The sequence below is a fragment of the Schistocerca piceifrons genome, chromosome 3 (assembly GCF_021461385.2).
Source record: "Schistocerca piceifrons isolate TAMUIC-IGC-003096 chromosome 3, iqSchPice1.1, whole genome shotgun sequence".
Lineage (NCBI taxonomy): Eukaryota > Metazoa > Arthropoda > Insecta > Orthoptera > Acrididae > Schistocerca > Schistocerca piceifrons.
In genome coordinates, this window is record NC_060140.1 from 726703289 (window position 1) to 726719227 (window position 15939).

Here is a 15939-nt window from a genome sequence, read left to right on the forward strand (position 1 = left end):
GGATGGGGAGGCATCATAGGGGGGGGGGGGGGGATGTTTTATTGTTCGTCTCCCAGAGCTGACAACCCAAAGGCATATGTGCCTCCGACAAATCACCTGAATAAGAGAAGGTAGGAGAGATTAGCTGAGCACATCGCTGAAAGTTAAAATATGAAATTGTTGAACCACTTCATAACAAAGCTATAAGACAAACTTAAACAACTATCGTTAATTTCTTATTGATATCCTTTTCCATAGTATCTTGATCACTGGAAGTAAAGGAGCACATATTTTAGGTTAGAGTCAGGTTACAGAAAGAGGGCACTGAAAGAAATTGAGCAGTATAAGATAATTATTTGTATTGCAGTTTCAGAAAAATAAAATTAATTTGTTTCATCAGAACATTAGGGGGCTGAGAACCAAAACATGTGAGCTTATTGCATGCGTAGAATATGTGGAGAATTAACTGATAGATGTTCTGTGCCTCTCTGAATAACATGTAACCACAGTGATGACAATTTAAATATCAGGGACTATAGACGTGCTTCATTTGGTTGTAGACTTAACGCCGAATCAGGAGAAAGTGCCACCATCAACTAAAAAATACTACAAAAATAGGTATCGTATTTATCGGAACCTAGAAGCATGTGCTTGTGAGTTGTTACTGCAGAATACTTCTCTGACAATTGTAACAATCTACAGATCCTACTGAGCTACCTGTCAGACAAGAAGAAACAGTTACGACTTTGTGGAGATTTCAGTGTAGATTTATTGAAAGATACGGACAGTAAAAATGAACTGAAATTATTATTTTGGTGTTTAATCTAATTTCAGTAGTCAGTTATTCACCTCATGAGCAGAAAAACTGTGGGACACTGATTAATAACATTTTTATAGACAACACTCAAGCTGAAACAATTAATGTGTACCTAACGTCTTATCAGGTATCTCACCATGATGCACAATTAATAGAAATAAAAAATATGGCACCTTACAACCCTGAGGCAGATTCGTCCAGAGGAATGAGGCTTATTAATGCGAATGGGATAGAATGTTTTAAGAGTAAGTTAACAGGGATGGTATTGGATGAGGTTTGTGTGGAAAGAAATGTGAATGTCAAATGCAATTTACTTTATAATAAAGTTGTACCAATATTTGAAAGCTGGTTTTCTAAAAGAATATCCAAGAGATCCATTAAAAAGCAACAAATATGCTATGGGTGAGTGGGCGAATTAAAATCTGATGTAAGACAAAATAGGGAAATATATGTAAAGGCCAGAGTAATTCAATATGTAACGTTAACTACTTACTATGGAAAGAAATACCGTGGCATTTTAAGGTAAGTCACTGAAACGTCCAGAAGAATGCATATCCTGACGGAAATAAGTAATGTAAAAAACAAGCTGAAGACTGTGTGGGACATTGTGAAATGGGAGACATGATAGCCAGTTAGTTTACAAGCTTCCATAAGAATTAAAGTAAATGACAATGTTGCAAGTACTTTCCAAACATAGCAGCAAATATAGCACTAAGTAGTTCAGTTTAACCAAGAGGATGTACTGAAATTGTTATTCCTCAAAACTTTAAGCAATTAGAAGTAGCACCAACACCCTAAGCTGAAATTAATACAATTACAAAGAAATCTAAAACCCAAAAGCTCTTGTCGGGTTGATGGAAATTCAGACATAATTATGGAAGGTTGCTCCAACTTAATAAGTAATATCCAAAGTGGAACATGCAATGCATCACTGGCACATGCAATTTTTTCTGACATGTTAAAATATGAAATTGTTGAACCACTTCATAACAAAGCTATAAGACAAACTTAAACAACTATCGTTAATTTCTTATTGATATCCTTTTCCATAGTAGCCGAAAAAGTAATGTATTCAAGAGTAATCGCATAGTTAAGTGGAAAAAGTTAACTTCGCATATCACACTTTGGATTCCAGAAGGGTTGCTCAAATGAGAATGTTATTTTATAATCACTTAAGGAATAGTACAAGACTTAAAAAATAGTATATCGCCAGCTGGTATTTTTTCGATGATTCCAAACCACTTGATTATGTAAATCGTGTTACTCTCTTAGAAAACCTCAAGTTCTGTGGGATTCATGCCTTTTGCACAGCTGGCTTGAATTATACTTAACAAACAGAAGGCGAAAGGTTGTGCTGAATAACGCAGAGAAAGTCGGAAAAGTAGAAAATTTTAGTGATGCAGAACAAAAAAATCACACAGGGAGTCTCCTTAGTGTTCAGTTGTGGGTCCAATCCTATTCCTTATACCGGGTGATCAAAAAGTCAGTATAAATTTGTAAACTTAATACCCACTGAAAAATGTAGACAGGGAAGTAAAAATTGACACACATGTTTGGAATGACATGGGGTTTTATTAGAACCAAAAAAAAAATCGTCATAGGAAGGGAATTCGAACGGGTAAAGATCCGTTGACAAATGCAGCAGTGGCGAGAATGCCACGGGTTGTTTAGACGATAGACTCCGTAGTGGCCGACCGACCACAAGGCGTAATGCTGCTGAGACAGTTCAGGAAGAAATGGAGACTGTAGCGGGTTCGTCTATGCACGGGGAAGTCAGCGCTCGTGCAGTCGCACGTCGCACCGGCATTTCATACACTACTGTTTGGTTGGCACTTAGGCGTACCCTCCGATGCTATCCGTACAAAATCCATCGGCACCATGAACTGTTACCTGGCGATTTAGTGAAGCGGAGGGCAATGACGGTGTGGACGGTTAAAAGACGGCGGAAGATGACGATTGGTTGAGGGTCTGTCAACGCCCACAACTGCAGAATTTGGGCTACCGAAAATCCTAGAACTGTCGTGGAAACTCCTTTAAACGACGAGAAAGTGGTGGTATGTGTTGGATTTACCACATCTACCGTTATCGGGCCTTTTTTCTTCCTGTAAATGCGTGATTCTGGTTTCGTAACTGCTACCATGACGGGTGAGAGGTACCCCGATATGTTACAGAATCGCATCATCCGCAGCCTGGCTGATAAACACCTGCTGGAACGTACGATGTTTATGCAGGATGGCGCTCCACCCAATAATGCTAGACGCTTGAAAGATCTCTTGTGCGCTTCGTTTGGTGATGATCGTGTGCTCAGCCGCCACTTTCACCATGCTTGGCCTCCTAGGTCCCTAGACCTCAGTCCGTACGATTATTGGCTTTGGGGTTTCCTGAAGTCGCAAGTGTATCGTGATCGACCGACATCTCTAGGGATGCTGAAAGACAATATCCGACGCCAATGCCTCACCATAACTTCGGACATGCTTTACAATGCTGTTCACAACATTATTCGTCGACTACAGCTATTGTTGAGGAATGATGGTGGACATATTGAGCATTTCCTGTAAAGAACATCATCTTTGCTTTGTCTTACTTTGTTATGCTAATTATTGCTATTCTGATCAGATGAAGCGCCATCTGTCGGACATTTTTTGAAGTTTTGTATATTTCTGGTTCTAATAAAACCCCTTGTACTTCCAAGCATGTGTGTCAATTTGTACCTCTCTATCTACATTATTCCGTGATTTATTCAGTTTTAAAATTTATACTAACTTTTTGATCACCCGGTATATCTGAATGGTCTTTCACTTAACGTTTAACAACAGAACTGGTACTTTTGCGAAATGATACTAGTGTTATAATAAATCCCTTTAGAGAGAAAGCAAGAGAAAAGATGGTAAACGATACTTTCCAGAAAATTACTTACTGGTTTTCTGAAAATGGTCTCTCCCTACATTGAATTCTGTATAACAGAGTGATACCTGCAATTGATGTAGCACATGAGCAGGAGTCAGTAAATACGGTACAAAGCTCCAAATTTTTGGGGTGTACATACTGATGAAAACTTGAAATGGAAGAAGGATAGTACTTATCTACTCACGCAATTAAGTTCAGGTACTTTTGCTCTTCGTATAATTGCTGATCTTGGAAACAAAAGTATCACTTTCCTGATATATTTTGCATGTATCCTCTCAATGATGTCTATAAATTTCTGAGGATAACTCATCACCTAATAATACTGTATTTATTGCACATAAGAGTGCAGTATGAATTAGATGTAGTGTTCACCCGTGGATGTCACGTAGGTACCTCTTCAAGGAACTAGGCATTTTAACTGCGCCATCAAAATACATATATTCGTTAATGAAATTCGTCATAAATAACCACTCACAATCTGGGAAGAAGAGCGATGTGCATACCTACAATAGAGGGAGAAAGTACCTTTTATGTCACTAACATGAAATGTCTGACAAGTAGCGAAAAATTTGTTCTAAGAAATTTAAAATCATTTCTCCTGGACAACCCCTTCTACTCAACTGACATATTTCTGCTCAGATACGAGTAGTTACACGAGTAGGACTACAAAAGATAGTGTGCTCATTTATTGTGAAATTAATCATGTACATATACCATATGAAGTGCCTCATTCCGTATCATTTCAATAAAAGAATCGATTAAAGGATCTGTGGAACTTGTAATAATTTGGATGGTATAAATTTAAAATGAAAGTAACAAATATGCGGTTTATAGAGACGTATATCTTCAAAATGTGGTGCATATTTGCAGCAAGCAATAAGAAGAAAAATGACATTCAAAACACTTAATGAACATTCGTAATAGTGTGTCATGCTACATAATGCATTTAAATACACAATGATCAATGCATAATGCAACCACCTGGTGCAGATTTTGTTTGCCGGCCGACCAGCAGCGACGCTGGCGGGGAGTGCATTTACCCTTTCTCTGAAGATTTTGTTTGCACAAGTATAATGTGTTTGTTAGGGTACACAGTACAAAGTGTTTTGTGTGAAAATGTTTCAAGTAAAATGGCGAAACACCGGCATTCCATTCCCCAAAAAGTGTTCATAGATGATTCATATGTACGTACAGTATCAGCTCGAACATACAGAAATTATTTAAAGACGAATTTCTTTATGTTCGAGTTCCTAATCAGAGAATAACTGATAAATAAATTTCGCAAAACAGGAAGTGTTCTTGACCAGAAGCAAAGAGAACCATGTACAGTACATACAGAAGAAACTCTTTATAATCTTGGGTATGCTCTGAAAGGTCTCCAGGAAATTAAATGCGTCATCTTTCTCAGCAAATGGGGATTTCCTACGGATTTGTTCAAACGGCTACAAAGTTACTGAAGTTACGGCCCTGTAAAATAACTGCAATGTAAGAACCTGAACGGTGTGACCCTGCGAAAAGATTGCGGTTTTATGAATAGATTTTGTACAGGTTTCATGATTTGTCTTCTGAAAAATCGTGGTTACGTCTAAGTGGATATAGTAATTCACAAACTAATCTTTGTTGGAGTTCTGAAAAGTCCAACTCAATACACGAGGCACACCGGCATCATAAAGAAACAGGAGAGTGGTTGCCTGTTAGCTGGCGAAAGAACAATACACCCTGATTTTTCCAAAAAAACTGTTAACAATGACAGATATGTCGAAAATGTTCTGCAGCCTATTTTGGACAATTAACTGGGATAGCTAGTGCTTTAGCGACCCTTCGGCAGTACTCTTTGATGGTACATAGGACAGGTATTGTTAGTCAATCACTCGTTCGCTCAAACAGAGAGCAGCAGAATATTTCGTCATTCAGTTATAGTATAACAGATTTGGAGTCCTTGAGGGTGGCAGCAATCTGAAACATAGAAAAGTCGATATGATGTGATATGAATGATGCCCCCTTTTAACGATCAGTACTTGATGGAATGCCGCCCGATTATTTCACCGTTACTATAGCTGCTAAGTAATTTATGTAGATTAGCAGTTAATAATAAGATCGGTAGCTAAGTGGCTCGAGGTGCCTTCCTAGGACGTCAGTATTGACCCCCAGGCATAAAAATTTGATGAGTACTGGCACTGGAGCGTGCAAGTGAACTGCAGTTGGCGGAGCTTGTGGGAGTGCGAGGTGAGATGAATATGTTCGCATGCCAAAAAGTTTGGGAAAAATTTTAAATCTGCTAAGGAAGGTACACTCAGAGACTTTTAAACGTGGTTTTTTTTAGTGCTTCAAGGAGCATTTTTTTCCGCTACTGGAATTATTACTTGAATATTTAAACATGAGTTTAGATATGTTCATTTACTTGTTTGGCACTAGCTCTCTTGTCTACCCAATGAGTGCTTTTGATTTGATTTGTAATCACAGAAACAAAATCACATAAGAGTAAGGTGCACGAACTGTCAACACAGTAGGATACGCAAAAATTCTGCTGGAAGTGTTGGTTTCCATTTGTGATTCTATGCTGATACATGTATTTATGGTCAACTCATAGAACAGTTTGAACGCAGTGGCCAGATATTGGGAGCTCTCTCATCTTCACATTTTTAAACTGCATTTCGTCTCATATGACTACGTTGATTAGGGCGTAGCAATCCTTTCTCACCCAGCAAACTATGTAAAGGGTACTGATGTAGGTAATCCACCTGGGCAAAGTGTACTTAAGGAAGCGCGACAAATGTATAACTCGCGCTCTGAGAGTTTTATCAGACATAATTACGTTTGCAGATAATAATAATAATAATATAATAATTTCATGTGGTGCACTGTCCTAGCTTCTACTGGATGCCCAGTGACTTGTCTCTCCCACACCTACTCCAGTTACCAATTCGGAAAAGGGGGATCTATAGTTTAACGTGGAATCCGAACCATGTGTTTTTCTGCCGACTACTCACATCTTTGAGAGGCTAGGTTTAAAAGGATGACTCAGAAATCTGTGAACCCTTTTTATCAAGAACGGGTAGAGGTATGAAGTTGAAGTTCGTGTCAAATACGATCTGGCGAACTCTTGTTTTTCATCGATACACTTTGCCGCTTTTCTTTCTTTCTTTCCTTCAGTTTGTTCGTCATCTTTCTTGGCATTTGGTCTCGGCCGACGTCACATGACATCCTTTCAAGTTCACGGTTGACTACGTCACTCAATTTTCATATTACAGATGGCTGACCGCACTCTGAGCGAAGACGAAGCTTAACGCTGGACCGGAAGGACCTTCACTTACATTGATTCTTCATGTATAGGATCTGATTAGTGAGTCTGTGAGTATCAAAACGTATATCATACATAGACGTACCTTTTGTCTGCATGGACTTACAGTCTTAGATTATTTACACGTCCTAGAGACCCCAGACTTTCGTATTTGACATGAACTTCAACTTCATACCTCTTCCCGTTTTTTATACAAAGGTGTGTCGAAAGACAGCCGTATATTTTGACTGCATTTACTCACAACCCTAAGTATTTTTACGCTCTCAGGGGACCAAAGGCACTAGTATCCGACATACATTTGAACTCGACACCTCCACCCGTTACTTAGAAAAAAAGATGCTGACAAACGGATAAACAGAAGACCAACAATTATCAGATATTTTACTTCAGAAAACAAAGAAAAACCTTAATCAGGATTGTTAGGCGGGGTTTTGAACCACGGTATTAACTGAATAAACAGAAAGTAGCGATTTGCATCCAATGACAAGAAGGGCATCCCAGCAGTGTCTTCATCGCAGTTCTAGTTGGCATCTCTTTCAGCATCTGAGGCGCTTTGCCGTCGCAACATACGAAACACGACCAAGGACAATGCAGCTAGTATTGCTATTGTACGAGGACGTCTCTCTACGCTCCAATGATTTCACAATAGAACCTCCCCAGGAGCTTGGTTGGAAAGCGGTCCCTATAGCCTTCCTTCTTCCTTTCCAGCGCTCTTTCTCGCTCCTTAGCGAGCAAACATAAACAAAATTTTGTAGTGTACGAAAATATACTTTAAACTTTCATTGACTTCTGTATCTCTAAAGCGTGGAATCCAAAAACTTTGTATCAGATAAACTTTGTGTCAGATAATGGGGAGGGGGAAGGAGGTATTGCTGGTAATTAATTTCTCTCTGTAAGTTTGTCAGTTACATTTAATAAACTTACGAGAAACCCTGTAAATATATGCTCTGTTCCAATACAAATGAATTACAATTTATCAGGATACCCTTACGCCCAAAGTCAGTAAAACAAGTCTGTCTGTAATACGAGCGTGCCCGAGAGATTATACATTAACAAAATATTATATACTTTTGAGCTCGACGTAATCTGTGTCTCCTGAAGTCCCTTGTCCTATCCAAGATACATTTAGGAATTACCATGAAAATATATGAACCTCGCTGTGACACCAGACTCGAAACAAAATCCAGTCAACAAACTATTCAATGCTACGCATGATCAACTAATTAAGTATTCACAAAAAAATTCAAAACAGCGATGAGATTCAGATAGTGAAGTTAAGAGTTCTTTTACGGTTTTCTATGTGGAAGCTTATAGCTCGATAAGAAAAATAATTATTATCAAATAAAATATTTAGGCTTCTAGTGAGATTAGAACGTAGACTTAATGCGGCATTCCCTATACAAAGCTGCCACACTGTCACTGGCAAGCTGGGATGTGATTGAACGTGGCGTCAGAGCTCTTCGTGCCCTTTCCGGAATCTACGGGCATTAGGTGACGTGTGGGCGGATGTGGTGCCCACTCACTCTAGCGACCTACGAAGGGCTCTAGCCTCAATACCACGCCGCAGCGCCGCTGTTATCCGTGCCATAGGTGGACATACCAGCTATTAGGTAGGTGGTCATAACGTTCTGGCAGATTAGTGTACAGCGACCACTGAACGAAGAATTTCAGTGTTTTACGAATTTAAAGATCCAAGGGTAATTTATTAACAAACGATCACCTCAGTACAGAAACAAGAAAAAAATTCAGCAAGACATATACTTAGAATACTCTAATCTATGGTTGTGGAGGGTGGAGTCTGGGGAAACAAGGAAAGGAAAAATTAGAAGCAATAGAGATATGGATGTGGAGAACAGATACATAAGCATCCTCGACTGAAAGAAAATCTAATTAGCAAATACTGAAGACAGGGAAGGGAGAAGGACACTGATTAACATTGTACAGGGAACAGAAAGCTAAATTAATTGGCACCTATATCGACGTAGTAGATTCAAAACAAACTTCTTAGAAGGAAATGGCCAGACAAAAAACTCAAGACTTAGACCTACAACATCCATATTGCAAAGTGTTATCAGTGGAATGTAACGCTGCAACTGCAACCATATGCTACAGATCGTGAAGATGGCGAGGGATAGAGACGGATATCCTTTGGTGTTGATGATGGCAGGAATTTCTACCCAGTAAACTCGTTGAATTTTCTGTAAACTTAGGTAATTTGTTTCTAACTCTCCGCACACCGTATTTACGCCGCATTTGGTTGTCCGCATAAATAGATTTTGCAGTGATCTACGATGGAAAAATTTATATTCCTTATGAATATTTTGGAAAAGTTCTGAACCCAACTACATTTCGTCAGTGGAGAGGATAATGACCTGTGGTATCACATTTTATAAATGCAATCTGGCAGGATATACGGGGAGCCAGTTTCATTCCTCAATCAAAGGCCAACAACATAGACACATTTATTTAGGCCTGTAACACTAGAGTTCCTTTTGGATGCACAAAATTGCAGACCTAAGACATGTTGAAACCCTCCCTATCCACTCTTCACAAATATACGCATGACATGCTGCCACAAAGGACTGGTGTCATTAGCAGAAGGTGGCTAACTGAAACGTTTCATAGTGTGGGGCCAGACTCTTGGTGTACCGCATCTGTTTAAGAATGCTCGTTTTTATTAATCGCTATACATAAAAGGCAATACCCTGACTGATTGATTCATTCACAGATTCATCATCGCCCAGCCCAAACCACTAAGGGCAGAGACTTCAGATTTACAGAGGCGGTTGATCTTATACTGTAAGCGCCGTTTAAGAAGCTATTTTCACTATGCCAGCCCTAAGAGGATGAAATAGGGGATGAAAGGCTTTATGAAAAATATGACGCTGTTACGGCAATTTTAAAGCTAGATCTATGAAAATTGGTAGTAGTAGGGCAACAGGGACATCACCCCACTTCGCACAATTTACAGATTTATTCAAGATGGCGGCCATACATGTGGTGAAGTTGTAATGACATCATGACGGGAAATTCAAATTTTTGCGGGAAAATAGGTCAATTGGGCTACCTCCACTAACCTAAGTCATCCAAGCACCACCTTTTCCTTGGTGGGAAAAGGACTGAATCTGTGCTGGGTTGCTGGATAGGATGTATGTATGTCTTTATTTCGTTTGCAACAGTTTAAGTTTTCATTGTCAGTAGCTCCATCCGGTATATTCACCTTGAGGTCCGGAGTCCAACTGACCTAGTACGCAGTACCACAACCAGATGGCACTGTTGTCCCTACCGAGATGTAATCCAAGATGGCGGTCTGGGGAAAAATGGTGGGAAAAGGATTCAGTCTGTGTCCAACTGCTGGAGAGGAAGGAGTGTACTTTACTTATTTTCAGTGGGAAGTTGGAAAAGTTCATTTAAGAATGGATGTCACGTAATTTATTAATTACACTGATACAAACCACTCGTCCTGACGTGCTTGGGATCACAACAATTGGCCTACAGACTGGTAACTACTCGTAAATTACAGAAATTCTGCAGTACATTGATGTACAGACAGGCAAACAACTCGTAAACTGACAAAATAATGCGTGTTAAACGCTCTGCAACACACGCTCACTAATTGTAAACTGTCTAAATAACGCACTTCACAGCCCACAGATATGTTCAGAAAATAATGCAGTACACTGAGGTACAGGCACGTGCACTACGCGTAAAATTCGTAAAATAATGCATGTATAACGCTCTGAAAACACGCTCACAACGCTTAAACAGCACAAACACTCGTTGCACGTAAAAACGGTTTCAAACCATCGTTAAGAAATTCGACCACGATGTATCTGCGAACAGTTCCCTACAGAGGTCCAAGGCTGAATGATCACCGGATGTGTCGGGCGCGCACGCTGATCCAGTCTCTCACATATGAGAGATGCGTCTAGACAAATGCAAGTGTTTACCCGTCCAGTGTGACTGGTGAATTGACGCACTGCCTTCGTACCTGCAGGTCCAGCGCCGGCCTAATTGCCGAGCGAGATGTTTGCCTAGTAACTCACACTCACAGGCATAGCCAAATGGTTATAAGTGCTATAGTGATGCCTCATGTCCATTTAAATAGCAGCCAAGTGTCCCTCTGCATGCGCTATAGAAATGGGACAGCCCATCCATTATATATCAACCCTTCCGGAAATCGTAAAGTGCCAAAGAAATAGTTAACAGTTAATGTTGTTGTAGGAAATTTCGTGATGTTTCACCTTGTCTGCATTGAAATTCTTGTCCTAACAGGCCCTGTTTACGAAAATATCCCGGAATAACACCGAATGCATTCTTCTTGATGGTCCTAATGAAACACCCAGTCCATCACGTGCTACCCTTTCCAGAAATCATAACATCCTGCTTTCAACATTTGTCCAAGAAACAGTAAACGTTCACTCATGTTCTCACCAGTAAAAACCTTCATCATGTCTGTGCATTCTTGCGAAAACACCATTAATCATATAAGCATTTTTGTTGTTTGGAAAGAGAGCACTGTCTTAGCACAGACAGGAACATCGAACAATTACACAAACAAAATTCAAAGCACTGTCCTACAGCAGAGAAAAATGGCTGGAATTTGCAGTGTTCTAAAACTGCTACTGGAAATGTCCTAATGCCACAATGACCGATGAGGGACAGTATCCCACCAAAGGTGGTTGGTCTGCTTTAACTTGTCTTTGAACACTTGAACAAAGAAGACATCACGTTATTCTCAGAACTTTCTGTAGATGCGTTGCCCCATCATGTTCGAATCGGTGTGTAGAGGCTCCTATGCCCCAGCACAAAGGACGTCTTGTGAATAAATGGAAAATTCTGATGGGCTCTTATTGAATTTACCTATCAAACTGCTGCTGCTGCTGCTGGTGCGGGAGTACTGTTCGCCATTTTTTTCTGCAAACAAGACTTTCAGTGGTAAAACTATTTTGTGCAGATCACCATATTGCAATGGCAGTTAAAATCTGCAAAAGTGGTCTACAGATCTTCAAATATAGAAAGACACTTTCTCAATTACAGTGCTCTGCTATCGCATAGTAAAGCTTTAATTTTTTGATGTGAAAGCCGCCAAACGACTGCTGCTGATGTTGGAGCACTGTCCGCCATTTTCTGCATACAAGACTTTCAGCTGCAAAACTATTTTGCACAGACTGGCGTATTGCACTGACAGTTAAATCTTGTAAACGTAATTTACAGATCATGAAATATGGAAAGACACTACCTCAATTACACTGCTCTGCTACTGTCGAACGCTTGAATATTTCAGCGTGAAACCGATCTCCAACCTGGCTTATCACCATATACCATATCCATTCAGTAAACACACAATTTTTAACCTGCCCCATACAAAATCACCAACGCATATAGTTATCGACCACCAGAGACTCGTACATATACCATGAAGAGAGGCAGCATAAGCACATGCACCATATAATCCTCGCTGCACTAGGTATTTCCCACAAAGCTGGGTGGTCATCTACTGCTGCCGACCTTCACAAGACGTATGTCCCTGCACACACACTGACCCATAGCGTGACCGGAGCACCCTCAGCGGACCGAGGGCACACTCCAAACAGTTGTACAAAAGCTGCGTCGGTTCCCCTCGGCACAAAGGGGTTACTGTTTCTGACCCCGACCTACTTGCTTGCTTGCTGTCTACACCCAAGTCTAGGATTACAAGAACATATGTAATTTCACGTGCTTTATCTGACTATCATACCATTTACGACATAATTCTGGATATCAAGCTCATGGCAATATCGCTTTCATAGCAGTAACGGTTGCACAGTATAATTCCGAAGCTACAGACTGAAATTATTTCTCTAGAAACCCGAAACTTGAACGAGGTGCAGCGAGGCGGAACGTGCTGTAAACCAAGGAGAAGGAGAAACTTATCACGTCTGTGAAGACCTTTAAATCAAACTAAAAAAAAAGAATAAAAAAAGAAAACTCAAAATTCCACTCGCGAGTACCGATGTCGGTCATGTAACAGATTCCAAGTCATCCTTATAATTTAGAAAGTCAGCTAATGAGTTTCTCATGTCTAGAGAACCAGAAAACGTGTCTTCCACCTGTCGCACCTGCTAGATGCACACCACACACAACACAATCGATGTTCTCTCAACCAAATAAAGACGGGAAATGTGCAGAAGCAGTCAACTAGACAATTTGCATGGGAGGGAATAATACTCCAGCGCAAACACATGTCCATATTGAATCATCTCAAATTTACACAGAGAATACACGTGATCACGAAAGGTGTCCTACATATGGAGAGTATTAGTTCGCTATTCAGCCATCTCGAGGACGACACGATTAGGTCAGCTATATTCCTGTACCCCAAACGCCATTTCCATTCGGGCAGCTCCTTCCATAACCCAGAAACGTGAATCGTTCTCGCCATAGGCCACCGCCCCGTGCGCCACGCGTTCCCCCCCCCCCCCACAGGATCGCTGTAATTACAATTGAATATTACAATTGCAATCTCATTCGGACAACATGCGACAATGAGCAAAGTATTGGAAATACCCCTTCCTAAAGCATGTAACAAAAAAAAAATCTTTCATTCCCTTTGTTGGTATCGCAGTTTTCCATATCAAACCCATTTTCTTTGCGCATATCGTAACACACATACACACACACACACACACACACACACACACACACACACACACACACACACACATACACTTAATATCCTGATGCTCAAGGTAAATCTATCAAGCATCCCCTAATACTAATACTTCGCCAATAACTCAATGCTGGCGATACAAAACAATACTGAGCGAAAATTAGCGACGGATGGACATGTCTGATTAGTTGTTCTTACGAGTGTCTTAGAAAGGAAATGTAATCGTCTTACAAGCCGCCAAATGTCAGAAACACGATCGCAATGACTATGTTACTGTCACAATTGGTCTTGGTTCTACAGGTTCTCAGAAGCATCGCTAAGGATATTGATGTTCAAAACGATAAATGCCTTATAAATTGAGGTGTAGCCCACGACAATGAATATAGATGGATATCGCCTGAGTGTAGATTAAAAGACCAACAGTGCGGTTACACGTTGCCGATGGTGTGAGCTCGTAATAAAATCACCGATTTTTGAAACTCATTCAGCGAAGAAATGTGGTATGATGCCAGTATTTGCAACTCCCTCACGTCGCCGTTATATGTTTCTCCAGTATTTATAACGCTTTTTGTCTTGATGCCACGTCAGAGGTTCTGCGATATATCCACTGGGTTATAAGCGATGATTGTTTGAGACTGATTACATACAGTAGATGGTGTGCTCATTTAGGTAGTAAGAAATGTAGACAGGCTTTTCAAATATGTAGTGCTACGCTTTCTGGTAGAAATCCTGTTTGAGATTTGGAATCAAGTATTTCCACTCAACCAAAAACCTGCGTTGGATCCATTAAGAAGTCTTTAAATGATTATAGCCACTAGTGAATCATATTCGTGACACTCTCTTACCTCAAAACGAGTCACCTTTTTCGAACCTCTCTGTTACAGTAAAATTCCAACATGGTTTTAAATAGTGCACATGCATCTTGTAACTGCTCCTCAGCCTCTCCCCTGCCATCCCCGGCGCTTCACGCATCTGTTCGTTCCGATTTAAGTCGGTTCTGATGATAAGCCGGAGAGAACTCTATCTACCACATGCTGTAACCCCTGTGGAAACAGTCTAAGTTGAGTTAGTGCGACAGGACGATGTTTTGACCGTTTGATGGAAATGGGAACATGTTGTAGCTCACACAAGGTAAAATGTGTAAGGTCAACGCCAAATGAAGCCTGCTCCTGCAATACGAGGCAGAATAAAAGACAGTACAAACGACTACAGTGGTTTGCCTTGTCAGGAAAATTAGGAAGATTCAGAACCATACAGGTACTGCAGTCCGAAGCAGATCACCATCCCTCAGGGTCCACTCACATTACCCCAATGTTCTATTATCGTTATTCTGTGCCATCCAACAGAGAAAAATTACGAACTATAAGGCTATCTTCATTCAGCAGAGAACTTGATAAGATTTTTACCGCATCTTTCTCTTCCGATGTATGTACAGTGCAAGTACTGTATGTACAGTGCCTAGGAAGTCTGCATACTTGGTTCACTTGACAACAATAAAACAACTCGTATTAATGAGTTTTATTACAATTAATCAAATATAAAACTTAACTTTGGCAATCACACAGATGTATCGCAAGCAAAGAGTGAGACACGAAATAGTCAGTCTTTGCAGTGATTGCTGATGTCTAGCTAACAAAAGCATTTCCTGAATTTCTATCGAAGTAGCTAATCTTGAAGGTGCCATTGAACTGAGCTCCCACCAATTCGGGGTGTATCTTATGTTGCCTTCACCTAGAGGCTGCTGCTGTCGCGTTTCTTCCTGGAAGGAAGGCTGGTCTGCGTGCAATTGGCTGACTTCTTCTAACAGTATTCTCTTCCCTGTCGTTTCCGATTGTCGTGCTTCCACTTGACTTTACGCCACAACAATATGCGTGCCAGCATCGAGCATGCGCCCCGATCCTATTAAATATACAAGCATTGATCCATTGTGCAGACCAGTGTAAAGTGTCAACGCCCACACTGTAGGTGGAGGAGAGCCATATCCCTCTCCATCAGTCGCAAGAGAGGCTCCCAGTGATCGTGTGTCATTGTTACAACCATTACTTTTTCTTCTGCTGTAACACGCTTTGTACACTGCCACACATTTTTTCCACCACAACTTTGAGGCCTGTGTCAGGTTCTGAACCGACATTAACACGTTTCATTCCATTGCAGAAATCTAGACATTGCACAGTGTAAATCATGTTGCTGTTGCTGCTCCCACAACACGCACACACAAATACACACACGCACGCACGCACACACACACACACACACACACACACACACACACACACACACACA